General features: G+C 35.0%; 2 long non-coding RNA genes across 4 annotated transcripts; one reads left to right on the top strand and one right to left on the bottom strand.

Annotated features, from left to right (window-relative positions):
• Positions 1-342: 342 nt before the first annotated feature.
• On the top strand, positions 343-6,442 carry LOC101884747 (uncharacterized). The gene is made up of 2 exons (XR_015502743.1): positions 343-1,373; positions 1,430-6,442. It is a non-coding gene; the product is annotated as an uncharacterized LOC101884747 (long non-coding RNA).
• Positions 6,443-17,109: 10,667 nt separating this feature from the next.
• Positions 17,110-23,012, bottom strand: LOC137496711 (uncharacterized). 3 transcript variants are annotated; one of them, XR_015502742.1, is made up of 7 exons: positions 22,964-23,012; positions 22,283-22,480; positions 21,655-21,688; positions 20,238-20,293; positions 19,997-20,144; positions 19,809-19,885; positions 17,110-18,485 (listed from the first exon to the last, which is right to left on the bottom strand). It is a non-coding gene; the product is annotated as an uncharacterized LOC137496711 (long non-coding RNA). The 3 variants fall into 3 exon arrangements; XR_015502741.1 differs by having other exon boundaries at positions 22,296-22,480; XR_015502740.1 differs by lacking the exon at positions 22,283-22,480.
• Positions 23,013-23,293: the final 281 nt, after the last annotated feature.

Below are 23,293 nucleotides of genomic sequence, written 5' to 3'. Positions count from 1 at the left end.
GAATGCGGGAAAAACCAGTTCCTGCTGCATTTGCATCTGAGTCTGCTTCATCCCCCCAACTCACACATATGGTCATTTCAATGTTTGAATGTTCTAGAATTAACCAAACTGACTTTAACTATCATGTTTGATATCATTTGAAATGTCTCAGTGCGATTGGTACAATGGTCTCATTCTCTCAGAAATAGACATAATCAGAACAATAAATATATAACTTCAGGCATCTTTTGATCCACTGTGAGGGGTGTGACACTAAGTGTGAATGCCTTTTGTTATACATTCACACCCCCTTCCTTGAGGGAATTCTTGGATTATTTAAGGTAAGGCCTAAGAAGGACTCAGGGCGATTCTGCCTAACCAGATTAGCCCATAACATGGGGTTTGCCCCATGTTATGTATATTTCAAAGTCAGGAATGCATCTTTTTCATCTTGGATTTATCTTTGATAATTTGATGTTTTGTATTGATCATTTATGAATTGACTGATTGAATTGGCATAATACATTTACCTGACTAATAAATTGTTATGTTTTGAATGATTCAAACAGAGTTCGTGTTATTATCACTGATAAATGTTGTTGTCCATAGCACTACAAGCCACTGTACAGGTTAGTAACGGACTAAAACATGTTAGACGGAGCAGCGTGGCACGCTATTCAATGTTGTTAGAGATCCGACTAACAAATTGGCATTATTTCATGTATACTTGGACTGTAAAAGGCCAACTATTTAGAACAACAAAATATTGTTGAAACTACTTTAAATGTGGATATTTAGGCCTTCATCTACAATAGTATAATCCTGCGTGATTATTATTAAAATACTCTGTCTTGAATTAGTAGATAACAGATCTATGGGGACCACATAAAAATCTCCTAAATTGAGTAAGTAGTGTTCTGCCTTTCTAGGAGAGTGGTTAATCGCCTCTGTTTAATGACCAAGACTGACAAGCTTGTAGTAAGAGATTGTATACCCGGCCGGTGCAAGACTCGAGATGCTATCGGAATCTGAGTAAATGAAAATAAGGTATAATAACAAATCAAAAGAATATTCAATCATAATCTAAAATAATGTGAAAGGAAACAAAATAATCTTCTCAATGTTTTATAATTGGAGTCAGATAAAACGAGGATAAACATATTAATATTCTAAACCATCTCATACTAAAATTGGAGTCAGATATGAGTTAAGTTTAATGTAAATCAACATTGTGCACTGGAAAGACCGAACATGCAGTGAACCTTCATCCACCATTGGATACCGTCATTGGACCAACTGGCTGGACCCTACAAAATGGTGACCCATCTCCGTGATCTCCCAACTCAGGCGAGGTACGTCTTTCCAGCACAAAATGGATTTATATCAACCAAGAGGTTTGGATCTTCTATTCTATCTTCAGAGGTTTGGATCTTCTATTCTATCTTCAGAGGTTTGGATCTTCTATTCTATCTTCAGCTGCTGTGGTAAGTCAATTCTTCTTTGCCTATTAGAAATGTTGAGGGAAAGCTGGACGCACCCTATATAAACACATTGATAGAATGAGTCGGAAATGCTCAAAAATGTTAGACCGGAATGCGTTATCCGGTGGGGTTGAGAATTAGACAAAACCACTTTGATTATCAGGGACATGATAGCAGCAGTATAGATTAATGCCATCCCTTGCTCTGAAATCTCTTTGTCTGCTAGGCAGCAAGAGTTGAAGCTTAAAATTGGAATAACATCATCCAAATTATATTCTGGGACTCAGTGGAGAGTCATAAATTAGATCCTAAAAGTTTAAATCAAAAACTATCCATTGTTTTAAATCTACTGTTTTATAAAAAAGAGAAAAATGGAAAAAAGGAAAACAGGAAAAAAATGGTTTAAGATTTAAAAACAATTGTAAACTTTTAAATTGGATTAATAACAACAGTCTGTTTAAGGCATTTGCATGTGAAAAATAAAGGTGAGCAGAACAGAATGATTTGATTGCAAAAAGACAAATAAGCTCTAATGAAAACTCTGCCTTTACAAATCAGAAATTTGCCATTTAAATTTAATGGTGATAAATTCAAATATGATGCTGATCAACTACACTGTAATCCCGAATAAGTTGACAAAACTCAAAAAATTTGAGGCAATCAGTTATGTCAAATTTTTTAAGTTATGAAATTATCTATTTTAAGTGAACAGAAACATTCAACTAACTTAAAATACCCAAGTTACTCAACTTATACATTTTAATTGCAATTAACTTAATTATTTAAATTTTTCCAAACTTTAAATACTTAGTCACCCAGCTCATACATTTTAATCTTTAATTTCTTTCAACTTTAAATACTTAAATCACCCAGCTGATAGCATTTTTTACTCATTAAGGTTAATTAAGATAAACGAATTTTAAGGATTTAAGTTAATAGAGCTCAATTCAATTAATTAGTAACGCATTAGGGTTTACAGTGTAAAATATCCACTATACTTTAATTTAATCTCAAAACAAACTAAATATAAAAGAAATTCTAAGATTTTAACTTTAAATCAGCCCTTAGACCTCCTAATTGCTCAAACCTTTTCATATTCAAATGTCCTGACAGAGAGCAGAGAAATCTCACCTCAGTGATAATAAGATGCTCAGAATGTGTTTGCTGTATTTGCATAAAACAATTACATTCTTCCATTTGGCCACGAGCCTTTGCTGACCCTTTTGTTCTCCATGCAACTTACAAGCAAACACAGCCCTGATCACAAGATAAAAGCATTAAGCTAAAATGCACTGTTGTTCTAAAAACACTCTCCAGAGACCAAATTTAATTAAATTTTAATATTTACTATTTTAATATAATATAATTACATTAGGAATAAACAATAATGAACATTATATTATAATCGCCAATCATGGCACTAAAGACTAAAGATGAAACATCTTTCATCTTGAGGAGGTTCGCTTTCTTTATGCTTAATGAAAACACTGACAGAACTACAATAGCATAACTGATTGTAAACCAATATAATCCTCGCTGAAAAAACACCACCTACAATTAAAATTTGATCAGAGAGTTAAACTCACCAGAAAAATAATGAAAGGGGGATGGATATGATAACATTCAGAGTTACCAAAGTTTTTATGGGTCAAAAGATCTAAGAATCTGTGAGTCACACCATAAAATGACAACCGTTAAGCAGAGAACACCAAAAGGGTGAAATGATTTCTGCCAACAGATCTGACTGTTAATGAGAGCAAAAAATGAACTATGGGTATCGGCCCATTAGATTGTGAACTAAAATTAGTGAAAAATCATTGATTGATTCAGAAAAATGTCCCCAGCGGAACTGGGAGATAATGCTCAGAATACAGCAGACTGTGTAAACAGGTGTTACACACTCACAATATGCTGAAATCAACGACAGCAATTCAGATCTGACCAGCAACATCATGTGGCTTCCAGAATTAATATTGCAAAATGATGCATTAACATTAATTCCACATGATTGAATTTGAAACTGATGAAAATTATAAAATAACTATGGTTCTTCTCTGCTTTTGTTCTCACCTTAGGCGGACAAATAACAAAGAACACTCAAGATCCGGTCCACATCAAACAAATACAAATGAGGGCAACAAAAGGTTAGGCCATAACCTGAGAGGCCAAAAGTCTTCCGTCTTGCATCTCAAAGCAAGAACCCCTGTGGTGCTAACACCTCACCTGCAGTGAGTCCTCTGAAAAAAGTCTTTGATCAGTCATCAGAATAACAATTATCCACAGCTGATCTTATCAATGGATTCAGCACTGTAGGAGGCTTTGTGATTTCACAAAACATCTTACTTCAACTAAGATGTAAATTTACATGTTAAATGAAACAGAGACACAAAAAGATCTCATAGTTAAAATCTTCCCAAATTGCTTAATAGCAATGGGACTAAAACCCTGGTTACCTAGAGGCGATAAAGAACTTTACTGCATTGTTCCTGCAAAGACCAATAGCAACAGACTCTATTGTCACAAATCCTAGTGGCATTTTTAAATTTGTTTTTATACTATTCACATGTTAAACCACATGTCCTGTATGAAAATGGAATTAACTATGTTGAAATTCATGATATTTGTTTCTTTGATCTCCAAAAGTAGAAAACTCTGCTATCCCCTGTATAGCTGCAGTTTGAACTACAAACAGGAGTATAGAGTGTGATAATTAAATTAACCATGAAAATGCATTTTTTACAGGATCCAGCTTTGAACATTGCACCTTAACATGCTCCGTAAAAGATATTATATGGAATCAATTTGAGCCGGAACACACCTCATGTTCACATTCTTATGCTGGCTCCCTGGTATAACAGGACTAAAATTTTGCAACACAATTATAAAAGTTGATTACCATTGTTCGGAGCATTACACGGACACATAGCCACAGGTAAACCCAGGCACATAGATAACACCTTAGTCTTCAAAGACCCAGGAGTCAAATCTCCTTAATTGAGATCGTTTGTCCATGTTTATACAAACAAAACACATTAGCCTCACACACATAGAACAGAATAATTAATCTGATGACAGACGAGACAACAAACACCCTCTGACACCCTCTGTCAGCTGAAAAGAAATTACACATTTGCATGGCTTTGACAACAAATTGATGGTATAAAACTTCAATAGAGGCGAACTTGCCAATAAATTTAAGATAGATACACTGACTGTTATGAGGATGGTTGACAAACCAGAGGGCCCCTGGTTTTCCAATCTATCACCAATAACAGGTATAAGTGCTAAAGTGATTAAAATTAAACCGAAGTGAGGACACTTCTAATAATCACTAGGACATTTAAATTTGACAAATACCATCAATTGTGTTCAAGCCCCCCCACACACACATAAACACACAAACACACACACACACACATAAACACACACACACACACACACACACACACACACACACACACACATATACACACACACACACACACACACACACACACACACACACACACACAAACACACACATTATTATAGATATACCTTCATAATTATGGTTAAATAATGTGATTACTATCATGTATGACAAATATCTTCACGTTTTTTCATTTTGAAAATGAATGTCATTTATTTGAATGTATTGTCATGATGATATGTTTTATGATGCATACTGCCTGTTTTACTGTTTTAATAAGTTGCACTGACCTTTTGATAGCTTTACCTTGAGTAATTCAAACCAAGAATATTTAATATTCTCCCTATCATTATACCCTATCTCAGTGGTGACAAAGAATTATCTGTTTTTGATTGGACCATTTAAACAGATTGAAAGAGACCTGAGACCAGTTGTACGACTCGCACTTGCTGACTTTTATGCTTTGATCATATATTTTATGCTTAACCTCATGACTTTCTCCAATGCAGAATGACACAAGTTCATAACTGTTCAATCGCTGAGCCATCAAGTTGCTGTTTAGGTGTCCGAGAGAAGGCAGTGTATACACACTGTAGACCCCCACATGCCGATGTCTGCATATCTGGAGGTGACCAGATTCATCAGAAGAAGCAGACTATGAGAAGCCCACACGACGTGGACACTTTTGTCAGGGGAAGGACACAGTGGAAGCTATGAAGGCCTGTATGGACTGAATGAGCAGTGCATTCGGGTCAGGCTCATCAAAAGAGGTGAAAACGAGCCTGGACCTGTTTAGCTACCTGCTGAACACGACTTACAACTGATAATGCTGCAGAGACTGTCTTGAACTGCCCCTGAACGACCTCAACAAGGATACATAGTGACCCCATGGACACATTTATATCTGACCCACGGGATCAAATGGGGGTTATCTGTAAGAATTGAAATATTGCAAATATTCTGATGTCTTTGACAATTCAAAACATGAGCTGAAAACAGAGACTGGTAACTTCACAACTCAGCAAGGGGAATGCGGGAAAAACCAGTTCCTGCTGCATTTGCATCTGAGTCTGCTTCATCCCCCCAACTCACACATATGGTCATTTCAATGTTTGAATGTTCTAGAATTAACCAAACTGACTTTAACTATCATGTTTGATATCATTTGAAATGTCTCAGTGCGATTGGTACAATGGTCTCATTCTCTCAGAAATAGACATAATCAGAACAATAAATATATAACTTCAGGCATCTTTTGATCCACTGTGAGGGGTGTGACACTAAGTGTGAATGCCTTTTGTTATACATTCACACCCCCTTCCTTGAGGGAATTCTTGGATTATTTAAGGTAAGGCCTAAGAAGGACTCAGGGCGATTCTGCCTAACCAGATTAGCCCATAACATGGGGTTTGCCCCATGTTATGTATATTTCAAAGTCAGGAATGCATCTTTTTCATCTTGGATTTATCTTTGATAATTTGATGTTTTGTATTGATCATTTATGAATTGACTGATTGAATTGGCATAATACATTTACCTGACTAATAAATTGTTATGTTTTGAATGATTCAAACAGAGTTCGTGTTATTATCACTGATAAATGTTGTTGTCCATAGCACTACAAGCCACTGTACAGGTTAGTAACGGACTAAAACATGTTAGACGGAGCAGCGTGGCACGCTATTCAATGTTGTTAGAGATCCGACTAACAAATTGGCATTATTTCATGTATACTTGGACTGTAAAAGGCCAACTATTTAGAACAACAAAATATTGTTGAAACTACTTTAAATGTGGATATTTAGGCCTTCATCTACAATAGTATAATCCTGCGTGATTATTATTAAAATACTCTGTCTTGAATTAGTAGATAACAGATCTATGGGGACCACATAAAAATCTCCTAAATTGAGTAAGTAGTGTTCTGCCTTTCTAGGAGAGTGGTTAATCGCCTCTGTTTAATGACCAAGACTGACAAGCTTGTAGTAAGAGATTGTATACCCGGCCGGTGCAAGACTCGAGATGCTATCGGAATCTGAGTAAATGAAAATAAGGTATAATAACAAATCAAAAGAATATTCAATCATAATCTAAAATAATGTGAAAGGAAACAAAATAATCTTCTCAATGTTTTATAATTGGAGTCAGATAAAACGAGGATAAACATATTAATATTCTAAACCATCTCATACTAAAATTGGAGTCAGATATGAGTTAAGTTTAATGTAAATCAACATTGTGCACTGGAAAGACCGAACATGCAGTGAACCTTCATCCACCATTGGATACCGTCATTGGACCAACTGGCTGGACCCTACAGTGCTGTGTAATATTCTGAGATACTTTATACGGTTCCTTTTACAGCATCCATGGTGTAAATTAAGCGTTTCCGGCGAATTGAATGCCAATGCAAAATCCGGTGCGTTTAAGGTCTGTTTTCTTTCAAAATCAGCGATCTCCACAAGCTGAGTGATATCCGATTTAAAGTGGGTCTCAGATTGTACAAGAAGCACTGCATTAAATTACATTTCCCCCGCCATATCCTTATAATATGAGCAATATATTTTACCCCAGTATATTCAATGGAGCTTCTGCGTTAGCCTGCCGATTCTGACGGGCGCGTGCGAGTAAACAGCTTTTTGTCTCGTTTTACGCTTGAGCAACTAAATAAATGCAAAAGTTTATTTAACTGAATGTATGTTAATGACATTACAACATCGATGCTGTATAAGGAACCGTATAAAATGGAAAAAAAGTTCACAATAACAGGTCACCGGAAGTGTATCAGCATGGAAACAGCACTAGCTCGGCATATACCCTATTTAAATAGGAACTTATATACATCTAATATATCTAGAAAACTACAGGAGTATTACATACTAAGCAACAGAATCCTGTGGTGCCACAGAAATGTTTAAGTGATACCACACACTACCACAAGAATACCGCAGGAGTATTACATACTGTACAACACAGAATCCTGTGGTAAAACATCCCAAAAAAACAACAAAGTACTACACAATCATCACATGGTTTTTGTTTTGTACATTTGATGGTTTACCACATGAAATACCACATGCTACCACAAAAATATTACAGGAATACAACAGTAATACCACACGCTCTACCACAAGAATATCCCAGGAATATTACATATTGTATAACAGAATCCTGTGGTAAATACTACCACAATATGAAAGTGATACACTACCACAAGAATACTACAGGAGTATCACATACTGTACAGCACAGAATCATGTGGTAAAACGTCCCAAAAAACAACAAAGTACTACACAGTTACCACATAACATTTGATGGTTTACCACATAGAATACCGCAGGTAATGTTTGTAATGGAGGGTGTCGGTCATCTTGTTGTTTCAATTGCAAATTTATTCCAGTACACAAACATTTGCACACTGAAAAGTTTTTACAATAAATATGAATGCATGTGATGTTACGTGATGTTACTTTGTAAGAATAGGTATTTCTTAATTAAACGACTTAAATGCAGAACATACTGATTTTACCTTGCACTGAGAAAAAAAAATGTTTTAGAAAAAAACAGAACAAAAAAGCTAATTCTTGTGATATTGTACTGCAGAAATTGCTGTAGCAATCCTGTGATATTTAGCTGTGTTGGTATTACCACACAAAAACAACAGAGAAACCACATACTTCATCCAATGGTAAATTCCTGTGAAATTTCACTGCAGAAAGTGCTGTAGTAATCCTGTCATATTTAGCTTTGCTCATTTTTTTGTGTGGTAAATTTATGTTGTACTGCTGAAATACCACAGGATTACCACAGGACATTTTTGTAAATCCGGTCGCACACCAGAAGCGAACTTAAGTCCAACTTTTGTGCTACAGAAAAGCCCAACAGTTTGTAACGACATAAGGGCATGTGCTAGCTAGACAATATTTTAAATGTCATCCTCTAGTATTAATTATCATAAAAATTCACATTTTCAAAAGAACTCCTCGTATTATAGTAAAACAGATAGTGAAGGGTTAACTAGTGAGTCTTTTCGGCATTTTATTTGATTTCTTTTTTATTACTACAGGTTTGGAACAACATGAGGATCAGATTATTTATTATTATTATTAATTTATTTTTTTGCTTTGGATGAAGTTTTTATATTTTTATTGTTTTTATTCAATGATATGTGCATGATTGTGATAAATGTAGGCAGTTCCTTTGAAAATATGCTATGTACCAGGGATGTCAAACTCCTGGAGGGCCGCAGCCCAGCAGAATTTAGTTCCAGCCCTGCTTCAACACACTACCTTTAGATTTAGTTTGATCAGGTGTGTTTAATTAGTATAACTGCAGTGTTACCCTGTAGATTGTGCAGTAAATAACTGTAAAATAGCCAGTGTTTTGATGTAATAAAAGGAAACAGTATTTTACTGTAAAAGGAGTAGACTTTGTATGAAATTGTGTAGTGCAAAGAATAAATTACAGTAATTTATTTTATGTACTCATTACAACTTTGACAATAAATAGCAAATTACTGTTCAACCATTACCGTCCCATCCACTCTGATGCTTTATGTTGCTAATTATAGAGACGTGCATTTTGAAGGCTGAAAACAATGATTTGGGCATCACCACACACTCCCACAGGCTGTCTGTCTTAAAAAGTTTTCAGAAAATGCTGGCCCTTTAAGGGAGTCAGGTGTTTGATTTGTTTACTGCTGAGTGTGCTTCATTCTCTGTCCATCAATTCAGATGTAGAGTCTGATATGTTTTAGGCTTTAAATAAGAATCTACAATGAGTAAGTAAAATGTGTTCAAATGTTTTTGAGGGTTTCTAAAATAAGGCTGTGTTTTAAGTTATATTGTTGTTATCTTGAACTGTGTACTTGAAAGCTACATTGTTAGCTAGTTAGCCCCTCCTCATATAACTTCTTACATTTATTGTATATTGCATACTGCCATAATGTACAGATGTTAACAGTTTTATGTATCTTTCTGGCAACTAAGCCAAAATTAAATTCCATCGCCTCAGTAAGGTAACATGTGCACAGAAATCATCACAGGGAATCACAAAAACATATGATACACTTAACCATCCACACACAAAAGCTCCACTGTCAGCTCCCAGGTTGTGAGTTTGTTGCTAAGTATTTTTCAGAGCTGTGTTTCCACCTATGAATTTATATTAGAAACAATAGAAAAGTTTGTTGTCATGAGATTTTTTAAGTATAAAATATTGGATTCTTTGGTTTTTCGGTGTTGCCGACTTTATTTTTGTTTATATAATTATTTGTAACTTTTTATTGAGAATTGAGTTTTTAATTATTTTAAACTTTAACATTTAAAATATATATATATTTTTTTTGCATGGTCAGCATTGAGGAGAGAGTAACACATTTCATCGCAGCACTTTGTGTGTGTGTGTGTGTGTGTATAATACCTATACCTGCTGCAGTCAACCTAAAACCTACAGTAGGTTGACATAAAACGAAAATAACACCCATTCTTGTTTTAGGACATTTTATTTGGCAAATTTTAAAATAACAGTAAGTATATGTGACATGTTAAATATATAGTATAATTTGCTGGTTTTAAACATACAGAATAATAATAAATATAGTTATGAAACAACCATAACACCAAATGTTGACTAATGAAAGTACATTTATAACAACTATTTATTTGTTAGACTTCTGTATTGTCAAACCATGTTGCATACAAATGCATTCAACAGACCTATATGACAGTGCATTGCTGTAGAGGACAAATAAAACACGAGACAGGTGTTTAGAAAGAGTATAGTTTATTTAGTTTGACATGCAAACTTATCTAAACAAGACACACTTTCAGAAAACAGCCCGGAAACATTATAATGCGCGCGCTCGTGAATATAACCCGCGGTTGTCTTCAACTGTTGTCTTCAATAGTCCTTCTTTGCTCAACAACTGAGCTGAAAAACAAAGCAAAACATTACAACAGTCAGACATGGAGCAAAGAGCATAGAATTACCAAGAGGCGACACTCTACAATTTGGGAAACAATAACGCGTTTTTAGAATAAAATAAATAAATAAAAAGCAGCTGCTTTCCATCGCGACAGCAATGACGAGCGATCGCTATCACTTGAAACTGGCGGAATCCGGGTCTGTTGCTCTTGGTCATTCTAAGCTCTTTGCTAAAGGTTTAATCATAACAGTTACCATGGTTTCTATTTCAAACTATAGTAAACTAAAGTTTGAAACTATAGTTTAAAATAGAAGATGAGTGGGCCTCGCTACTCCCACCCACCATAACCCTCGCAGCGAGGTCCCACTACCGGCCGCCCGTGTTTCCCCGAGGGTCCTCGGGGGTTGTGTTCTCCCTGCCTAGGGCTCAAAGGCCGCCTCGCTGACAGAGCACACGAGCTTTATAGGAATGCATATGCAAATTTTTACAAGGCACGTCACTGTTGTCTCGCTGTCATGGCGAGCGCTGAGGAGGGCTCCCCTGATTGGACCACAGAGACTAGAGGGAATCTGCGTCAGGGCGAGTTGCCGTCTGCTGTGGACAAAAATATATTAAATATATTTAATGTATATTTTTACATTTTTGGTGCTGTGTAATATTCTGAGATACTTTATACGGTTCCTTTTACAGCATCCATGGTGTAAATTAAGCGTTTCCGGCGAATTGAATGCCAATGCAAAATCCGGTGCGTTTAAGGTCTGTTTTCTTTCAAAATCAGCGATCTCCACAAGCTGAGTGATATCCGATTTAAAGTGGGTCTCAGATTGTACAAGAAGCACTGCATTAAATTACATTTCCCCCGCCATATCCTTATAATATGAGCAATATATTTTACCCCAGTATATTCAATGGAGCTTCTGCGTTAGCCTGCCGATTCTGACGGGCGCGTGCGAGTAAACAGCTTTTTGTCTCGTTTTACGCTTGAGCAACTAAATAAATGCAAAAGTTTATTTAACTGAATGTATGTTAATGACATTACAACATCGATGCTGTATAAGGAACCGTATAAAATGGAAAAAAAGTTCACAATAACAGGTCACCGTAAGTGTATCAGCATGGAAACAGCACTAGCTCGGCATATACCCTATTTAAATAGGAACTTATATACATCTAATATATCTAGAAAACTACAGGAGTATTACATACTAAGCAACAGAATCCTGTGGTGCCACAGAAATGTTTAAGTGATACCACACACTACCACAAGAATACCGCAGGAGTATTACATACTGTACAACACAGAATCCTGTGGTAAAACATCCCAAAAAAACAACAAAGTACTACACAATCATCACATGGTTTTTGTTTTGTACATTTGATGGTTTACCACATGAAATACCACATGCTAACACAAAAATATTACAGGAATATAACTGTAATACCACACGCTCTACCACAAGAATATCCCAGGAATATTACATATTGTATAACAGAATCCTGTGGTAAATACTACCACAATATGAAAGTGATACACTACCACAAGAATACTACAGGAGTATCACATACTGTACAGCACAGAATCATGTGGTAAAACGTCCCAAAAAACAACAAAGTACTACACAGTTACCACATAACATTTGATGGTTTACCACATAGAATACCGCAGGTAATGTTTGTAATGGAGGGTGTCGGTCATCTTGTTTTTGTAATTGCAAATTTATTCCAGTACACAAACATTTGCACACTGAAAAGTTTTTACAATAAATATGAATGCATGTGATGTTACTTTGTAAGAATAGGTATTTCTTAATTAAACGACTTAAATGCAGAACATACTGATTTTACCTTGCACTGAGAAAAAAAAATGTTTTAGAAAAAAACAGAACAAAAAAGCTAATTCTTGTGATATTGTACTGCAGAAATTGCTGTAGCAATCCTGTGATATTTAGCTGTGTTGGTATTACCACACAAAAACAACAGAGAAACCACATACTTCATCCAATGGTAAATTCCTGTGAAATTTCACTGCAGAAAGTGCTGTAGTAATCCTGTCATATTTAGCTTTGCTCATTTTTTTGTGTGGTAAATTTATGTTGTACTGCTGAAATACCACAGGATTACCACAGGACATTTTTGTAAATCCGGTCGCACACCAGAAGCGAACTTAAGTCCAACTTTTGTGCTACAGAAAAGCCCAACAGTTTGTAACGACATAAGGGCATGTGCTAGCTAGACAATATTTTAAATGTCATCCTCTAGTATTAATTATCATAAAAATTCACATTTTCAAAAGAACTCCTCGTATTATAGTAAAACAGATAGTGAAGGGTTAACTAGTGAGTCTTTTCGTCATTTTATTTGATTTCTTTTTTATTACTACAGGTTTGGAACAACATGAGGATCAGATTATTTATTATTATTATTAATTTATTTTTTTGCTTTGGATGAAGTTTTTATATTTTTATTGTTTTTATTCAATGATATGTGCATGATTGTGATAAATGTAGGCAGTTCCTTTGAAAATATGCTATGTACCAGGGATGTCAAACTCCTGGAGGGCCGCAGCCCAGCAGAATTTAGTTCCAGCCCTGCTTCAACACACTACCTTTAGATTTAGTTTGATCAGGTGTGTTTAATTAGTATAACTGCAGTGTTACCCTGTAGATTGTGCAGTAAATAACTGTAAAATAGCCAGTGTTTTGATGTAATAAAAGGAAACAGTATTTTACTGTAAAAGGAGTAGACTTTGTATGAAATTGTGTAGTGCAAAGAATAAATTACAGTAATTTATTTTATGTACTCATTACAACTTTGACAATAAATAGCAAATTACTGTTCAACCATTACCGTCCCATCCACTCTGATGCTTTATGTTGCTAGACGTGCATTTTGAAGGCTGAAAACAATGATTTGGGCATCACCACACACTCCCACAGGCTGTCTGTCTTAAAAAGTTTTCAGAAAATGCTGGCCCTTTAAGGGAGTCAGGTGTTTGATTTGTTTACTGCTGAGTGTGCTTCATTCTCTGTCCATCAATTCAGATGTAGAGTCTGATATGTTTTAGGCTTTAAATAAGAATCTACAATGAGTAAGTAAAATGTGTTCAAATGTTTTTGAGGGTTTCTAAAATAAGGCTGTGTTTTAAGTTATATTGTTGTTATCTTGAACTGTGTACTTGAAAGCTACATTGTTAGCTAGTTAGCCCCTCCTCATATAACTTCTTACATTTATTGTATATTGCATACTGCCATAATGTACAGATGTTAACAGTTTTATGTATCTTTCTGGCAACTAAGCCAAAATTAAATTCCATCGCCTCAGTAAGGTAACATGTGCACAGAAATCATCACAGGGAATCACAAAAACATATGATACACTTAACCATCCACACACAAAAGCTCCACTGTCAGCTCCCAGGTTGTGAGTTTGTTGCTAAGTATTTTTCAGAGCTGTGTTTCCACCTATGAATTTATATTAGAAACAATAGAAAAGTTTGTTGTCATGAGATTTTTTTAAGTATAAAATATTGGATTCTTTGGTTTTTCGGTGTTGCCGACTTTATTTTTGTTTATATAATTATTTGTAACTTTTTATTGAGAATTGAGTTTTTAATTATTTTAAACTTTAACATTTAAAATATATATATTTTTTTTTTGCATGGTCAGCATTGAGGAGAGAGTAACACATTTCACCGCAGCACTTTGTGTGTGTGTGTGTGTGTGTGTGTGTGTGTGTGTGTGTGTATAATACCTATACCTGCTGCAGTCAACCTAAAACCTACAGTAGGTTGACATAAAACGAAAATAACACCCATTCTTGTCTTAGGACATTTTATTTGGCAAATTTTAAAATAACAGTAAGTATATGTGACATGTTAAATATATAGTATAATTTGCTGGTTTTAAACATACAGAATAATAATAAATATAGTTATGAAACAACCATAACACCAAATGTTGACTAATGAAAGTACATTTATAACAACTATTTATTTGTTAGACTTCTGTATTGTCAAACCATGTTGCATACAAATGCATTCAACAGACCTATATGACAGTGCATTGCTGTAGAGGACAAATAAAACACGAGACAGGTGTTTAGAAAGAGTATAGTTTATTTAGTTTGACATGCAAACTTATCTAAACAAGACACACTTTCAGAAAACAGCCCGGAAACATTATAATGCGCGCGCTCGTGAATATAACCCGCGGTTGTCTTCAACTGTTGTCTTCAATAGTCCTTCTTTGCTCAACAACTGAGCTGAAAAACAAAGCAAAACATTACAACAGTCAGACATGGAGCAAAGAGCATAGAATTACCAAGAGGCGACACTCTACAATTTGAGAAACAATAACGCGCTTTTTGAATAAAATAAATAAATAAAAAGCAGCTGCTTTCCATCGCGACAGCAATGACGAGCGATCGCTATCACTTGAAACTGGCGGAATCCGGGTCTGTTGCTCTTGGTCATTCTAAGCTCTTTGCTAAAGGTTTAATCATAACAGTTACCATGGTTTCTATTTCAAACTATAGTAAACTAAAGTTTGAAACTATAGTTTAAAATAGAAGATGAGTGGGCCTCGCTACTCCCACCCACCATAACCCTCGCAGCGAGGCCCCACTACCGGCCGCCCGAGTTTCCCCGAGGGTCCTCGGGGGTTGTGTTCTCCCTGCCTAGGGCTCTAAAGCCGCCTCGCTGACAGAGCACACGAGCTTTATAGGAATGCATATGCAAATTTTTACAAGGCACGTCACTGTTGTCTCGCTGTCATGGCGAGCGCTGAGGAGGGCTCCCCTGATTGGACCACAGAGACTAGAGGGAATCTGCGTCAGGGCGAGTTGCCGTCTGCTGTGGACAAAAATATATTAAATATATTTAATATATGTTTTTAAATTTTTGGTGCTGTGTAATATTCGGAGATACTTTATACGGTTCCTTTTACAGCATCCATGGTGTAAATTAAGCGTTTCCGGCGAATTGAATGCCAATGCAAAATCCGGTGCGTTTAAGGTCTGTTTTCTTTCAAAATCAGCGATCTCCACAAGCTGAGTGATATCCGATTTAAAGTGGGTCTCAGATTGTACAAGAAGCACTGCATTAAATTACATTTCCCCCGCCATATCCTTATAATATGAGCAATATATTTTACCCCAGTATATTCAATGGAGCTTCTGCGTTAGCCTGCCGATTCTGACGGGCGCGTGCGAGTAAACAGCTTTTTGTCTCGTTTTACGCTTGAGCAACTAAATAAATGCAAAAGTTTATTTAACTGAATGTATGTTAATGACATTACAACATCGATGCTGTATAAGGAACCGTATAAAATGGAAAAAAAGTTCACAATAACAGGTCACCGGAAGTGTATCAGCATGGAAACAGCACTAGCTCGGCATATACCCTATTTAAATAGGAACTTATATACATCTAATATATCTAGAAAACTACAGGAGTATTACATACTAAGCAACAGAATCCTGTGGTGCCACAGAAATGTTTAAGTGATACCACACACTACCACAAGAATACCGCAGGAGTATTACATACTGTACAACACAGAATCCTGTGGTAAAACATCCCAAAAAAACAACAAAGTACTACACAATCATCACATGGTTTTTGTTTTGTACATTTGATGGTTTACCACATGAAATACCACATGCTACCACAAAAATATTACAGGAATATAACTGTAATACCACACGCTCTACCACAAGAATATCCCAGGAATATTACATATTGTATAACAGAATCCTGTGGTAAATACTACCACAATATGAAAGTGATACACTACCACAAGAATACTACAGGAGTATCACATACTGTACAGCACAGAATCATGTGGTAAAACGTCCCAAAAAACAACAAAGTACTACACTGTAAATTCTAACATGTTCAGTTTACTTAAAAAAAGTTTGGAAACCGATTGCCTTATTTTTGCAATATAAACTTACAAGGAAATCTTAAGTTAAGTTTAATTATTGCCTTGTAGTAAGAAAACTAAAACTTATAAAGTAAACTAACTGTTAAAAATTAAGTAAGTTTAATAGAAAATTCTAGTTAACATACTTGTCATTATTTAGTAATCTTACTTAGGGTTTTATAGTAAGATTACTTTAATAACTCTATTTAACTAATACTGTTCTACCATGTTCAGTTAACATCTTGAATGCTAGTAGTCTCAACATTGTTTTAATCCACCATTTTAAGTAATGTCAACTAAAGAAACTACGTGCAATCGGTTTCCACATTTTCTTCAATTAAACTGAACATAAAATATGTAGTTCAACCTACAAGTAATGACATTACACAGGTCTTAAATGTAAACATTTTATTTGACAAAATTAGCAGAATTTCACAATACACTTGTGATATTTTAGAATCACAATACACTTGTACACAATACAGTTTTGTAAAAACCAATATAGACAAAAAATACAGACAAAAAATATAATAAACAATACAGATACAGACATGCAATACAGACAAAAAATATAATAAACATGTTCAACCCTAAAACACAAGTTTTCGAAAAGGTTTGAAAATCTATCAAAAAAACTTTAAATACTTGACACTTGGAAAAAAAGATACTTGAATTAGTGTAATTAAACATGCCATTGCACCAGCACCTTAAACATGGCAGCATATAGACACTCACAGAGGAACAGATATTAAGCTTTAAAGCTAATTTGTTAGACTGTGTAGTTTAGATTTTCCTACAGAAAATATCACATTAGTGTGGTCAAAAGTATTGAGTTTGGTATCAATCAATACTGAAATATTAAAAATATCCATTTTCCACCAGCATTTGAGTGCTACTGAGCTCGTTCTTAAACACCATTGATTGGCCACTGTGTTCACATGCTCAACAGAAATGACTGTGATTGGCTGTGACTGTCATAGGTTTACCATTTTTCACTGAGTCCAAACAAAGTTACACAGACACTGAAGTGTTTCAAAGCCATGTCGATAGCTGATTTGTTTAGAAGCTAAAATATAGGCTATCTGGTGATGAATCGACTGATCGACAGTGCTTTGAAGTTATCCAGTGTCTTTGTATCTTTGCACCTGGTGAACAGTGGTGAAGTGTGGTAAAAATAATGACCTTCAAAGCCAATCAGTCATATCTACTGAGCATGTGAACACAATGGCCAATCAGTTCTTGCAATGTTAGTGGGAAATGGATGGACTTTTTTTTTTTATTTCAGTACCGATTGGTACCAAACTCAATACTTTTGACAACCCTATAAATCACAATACACTTTTTTGGTAAAAAAAAAAATTGTTTTAAACACCAAAATGCTGCAGTTCTAAATGTAACACTGCAAACAGCAACATGTTAAAAAGCAACACTTTGTAATTAAACATGCCATTATACCTGAACCTTTAAACATAAAGCACAGCAGTATATAGGCACTCGCCGAATAAAACACATTACGCTTCCCTCCCAGCAAAAGCAACACACGTTGAACAAATTCAAATGCATTGCTCAAAGTCTTTGGGTAGTCCGAATTCAGTGTGTAAATCAAAGCAAAAAAAGAGACATACTGCATGTGGCAAAGTCCATAACCACTTTTCCTTCCAGTATAAAGGCCCACATTGCATCCATAATGAGGTTCTTTAGACATCTTCACACACGACAGTCAGCAGGCCAACATCTTCTGCACTGAAGTCCGACTCTACAATTACATCCTATGAATAGAGAAAGAAAAATAAGTAAAGTTTGATATTCTAAATGGCACTAATAAAGCCTGTAGTGGCCAGGAGACCAAAAGCAGAGGTGAAAAAAAATACAATTCCTTGTGCTTAATTTAGTAACACTTTAGTAGGAACCAATTACCCTATTAACTAGTTGCTTATTAGCATGACTATTTGTGTTTATAGTACATTTTACATTCAAATGCTTCTTATAAGAAGGCCTTGCTATGGTGCTCCTGCTTCAATGTAGACCAACACGATGGATTTGCCTGTACTGCTTCTACTAGGCTTGTCATGATAGTGGAATTTATTACCAATCCATATAGTAATTTTAAAAACATCCATTTCCTGCTAACATTTGAGCATTGTTGAGTGTCATTTCTGTTAAGCATGTGAACAGAATGGCAAAACAGTGCTGTTTAAAAATGTGCTCAAAAGTGCTTAAAATGTTAGCATGAAATTTGCTGCTTAAAATTGCAGCAGAGATTGGTACTAAATTCCAGTATCTTGAACATGATACTATTCTAAAGGAACAATAAATTTTTTTAATTAAAGAAACACTGTAATGTAATAAAACAAACTGCAGTAAAAGTACTTTTAAAACATTTTCAAGAAATTAAATGCAAATGTGTGAGAGACCAATTGGTGATACATAATCAGTATAAATATTTTGTAGGGAAAACTTAATAAATTGGGAACCGATTCATGAATGCATTTGGTTTTGCTAGATTAAAGCAGTGAGTCAAGTTTGCATTATTTAGCACACTTTTTAAAAATGTATTAATAACTATTTTTTAATAAGAAAATTGATGTTTTAGTATGGCTTTTAGAACAAGGGTGCAGCCATCTACAATCCCACAGCAGGTGACTTCACAGGGTTGGTTATAATACGGAGCACCTTTGACTTTGTGGCTTTTAACACAATCTTTTTACATCTTAATCCAGCAGGTTCTTTCAACTGAAATTATATTTCTCTCAACATATTACATAGGTATTACACTTATTAAGATTTTTTTTTTCAAGCTAATCTTCCTCCTTTTCAAAACAAGTGTGTTTAAAAATTAAAGAAATGCATTCATTACTTCACTGGCCTATGAAGCTAACTGACCCTGTGACGGCACAAGCTGCTGTATTTGCAACATAGCAATGCTCTTGCTCCAAAGGCCATAATATAACATCCCTCTTACTTTCAAATACTTACATTAAATGCATTTGTTTTATTTTTATAAAATTGAAAATTTTTATTAATAAGTGAAGTAAACTGGAATGACTGCTTCATTTCCAGTCTAAGAAAGCAGAAACAATAATACTACTTACAAAACACATCCTGAAAATTTCTTTAGACTCATCCCTCTAAAGGACTGAAAGACCCCGGAGAACTGCTGCCAGATGACCTTGAAAAAGTAAAGACAGGTAGACATGCATTATAGCCCAATGAAAACATCAAATGCAATTTATTGCAATCAAATGCAAATTATGATTCAAAGATGATGTCACAAAAATACCTTTGAATTAACATGTTGAAAATTTCTTCTAGTTTTCTTCTGCAATTTTCTCCTGTTTTTTTTTTTTTATTTCAATCAAACGAGCAGTGTGTGTCCAATGCAGCGTAGAACTTGGATCTCACATTTCTTCCTGATATTCGATTGAATTCTGCAAAGATCCAATCAAAACATTATTAGTCATTAATAACATTCAAAAACACAAATTCACAAAATCACACAAAGTTTTGAAAAGAAAACAAACCTTCTGCAGCACTTGCATCAGCTGGTGTTTCCTCTATGACTTCCTTCTGGATGTCACTGTTGTGCACAAAAACGTAAAGTGTTATTGACATGGCTAAGCGAAATTCTAAAACAAAAAACAGAAATCAGAAACACATGCAATGATACAATGCAATGCCATTAAGCAACAGATGTTACACTTTAACATGACATAGTTAAATGTTCTTGAATAATAAAAGCTGCCAAATACTCCCGGCGCCTGTCATCAAAAGCATGAGCTATACTTGTCACCAAACAGTAATAAACACAACCCCCGATTAAATATAATCATGGCATTGTTGCTGTGCCTTACTTTTATGCGCATTAAAAGTGGAATAAATATTTGTCTCAATTGATGTCTTTAAAAGGACACTGAACTTTCTGACTAGGGTTGCACGGTTTACCGGTACTATGGTAGTATCGTGATACTATGGCTCCAAGATACTGGCGGTGCCACTGTAGTTTGTAAACGGTAGTATTGTCATTAACAGTCTGCCTACAATACATAATGCTGCATGTGAAAAAGTCACTAAAATACTTACACGATTCAGCAACAATAGATCATTGTATTTTAATAGTCTATGGAGCCTTCTAAGGTTGTAAAACTGTAGAATTTGCGCCTTTTATAGTAGCCTATTGCATATTTTGTGATGGTTCATTTTGAATCGGAATTCGTTTATTTCTGTTCCTGTCAATATGATATAATAGCTACAACAACCGTGACAATCTATTAAAAAGAATGACTCATAAAGTGAAATTTTGAATTACTTTGGATTCTTATCCGATAATAAGTGTGAAAAAAGTATGATAGATGAAAAACCCAAAATAGCAACAGGAAACAATTTTTGACCACTTCATATAGCCTAGGTTTGTTGGAAAAATGCTTTTTTCTTTATGTATCTTTATTTTAATGTATTTTTTTTGCTGGAATGAATACATTTTAGGTGAAGAGATGTGCAAATACTTTTTTCAACAATAAGGGAATTATTTAAATTCAAGTAGGCCTATAATAACATATACAATATATTATTTCTGACATTTTTCTTTATTTCATGGATTTAAGTTATGAATTACAGTATTGCAATACTACTTGGTATCACCATACTTCAGCTGGTATAGTATTGTAACATAAATTAATGGTATCACAACACAACAACCCTATTTCTAACTAGTCCTCAGATGATTATTCAAATGGACAAAATATTCGGACTATTCTTGATCATGCAGTTCTTTGCTGAGAATTTTGTTAAATGTACTTTTAATGCATTAAACGATTTAAAATTACCCTGACACTCAGTATGGAGACAAGGTAACGTTAATAGAACAATTCATGAATATGTTCTATGGCTTGTGCGGTATTGTTCAAAAAGTTTTCTTTGATGTGTAAGTGCAAAACTTACATTTCCACTGCATATCAGCTCACAAACTGGTAGTCTGAAATAAAAAATAAATAAAGGGTATAATGATATTACAAACCAAATATGCCACTCACAATACTCTAATGGTGTGCTACATTTTAAACAACCTTGTAATTGTTCAAATTTATTTGCCCTAAATTGTTAAAAATTTGTGAAACCTTCTTTAAAATGCAAACTAACAGGTTTGGCAAAGCCTGTTTCTTTACAGAAAGTTTGCTTATAACAAAGGCTTGTTGATGCCTTTGTGTGATATTGAGCAAACAAAGGGATGTTTCTGTGCTTGGTTGTACGAGTTATACCACTTCATCATTAACGTTATCCATCACACATATTCAGTCGCGTCTGGTCAGATTTATTTGTCATTACAGCAAAACAAAACACTCAATAACGTAACGGCAACACTGGAATAAACCTTCAAAACGGCATAAAGAAAAGACAAATAGCATATGAAACAAATAAATGAGTTAATTAAATATCTCTCGCATTTTCATAAGTTTAACTTTAAGTTTCATAGGGATTGTTAGCATAAGCACACTTTAGCATCATGTGTAAATATGTATCTGCCTCATACAGTGACACAAATCGTAATCGCATCGAAATCCTAAATTACCTACGACACTCACGGGTCCATTTTGAGCTGAAACTGCTTTATAATGTTCTAAAAGCCTCGGCGGGTTAAAACTGCTGCTGCCCCGGCGATCATGGAGAAAAAAACGACTGGTCTGGTCATGAGCCGCTCGCTGACGCCGGACCGAATCACAGCTGATCTCCTCACCTGCTTCCTGCAGGTGATCTCATAAAAGTAAATCTTTAAAAAAACACGCATATTTTCGTCACAACAAGCGCCACTAAAGTTCAGCGATAACTAACGTTACTGTATTTGTAATGCGGATAAATAGGTTTCGTTTTCTTTTTTAAAAATGTAGACCTACAGCTATGTGTTAACTTTACATCTATTTGAACGGATCATTGCGCGCGCTCTTGCTCTCTCAGTGCATCATTTAAAATGGCGCGGCCCGCTCTTTTAGAGCATAACGCACACTTTACAAATTACTACTAACTTTACAAATTATTAATAGTTATTAAAAAGGACTAAGCAGCTAAAAATAGCTTATCTAGTAAAGTAGACAGTATTGCAAATAACGTGCAGTGGTCAAAACGTTTAGTCACAACATCATGGGCTATTAATTAGTTCACAAAACAGCAAACAATTTCACAAAGTGCAGGAAATAAACAGATTACTGATACTATACAAATAAAATCAAAGTAGTAATTAAAACGAAAAGTTTACCTTGATTTACAGCAGTACATCTTCTCAATATGAAATCCTGTCCTTCAATGGCGGTGCTGGGTGGCGGTTGGTTGTGACTCGGGATGGGGGATGGGAAATCACCACCCAGTACGCATGCGTAACAGCATGGCTTAGCCCTTATAAGCAATTTTACTCAAATTACATTAGTTATGGGAACTTTATACCTTACTATGTCAGCAACACTAATGCATTTCTAGTAAACTCAACAATTAGCTTAAAATTAAGTAAACACACTAGAATTTTGATAGTAAGGAATACTATTCGCATTTACAGTGTACACAGTTACCACATAACATTTGATGGTTTACC

Source organism: Danio rerio, chromosome 11 (assembly GCF_052040795.2).
Source record: "Danio rerio strain M-AB ecotype USA chromosome 11, GRCz13ab, whole genome shotgun sequence".
NCBI lineage: Eukaryota > Metazoa > Chordata > Actinopteri > Cypriniformes > Danionidae > Danio > Danio rerio.
Note: the sequence above shows the minus strand (reverse complement) of the source record. Positions and strands in the feature narration are given on the sequence as shown.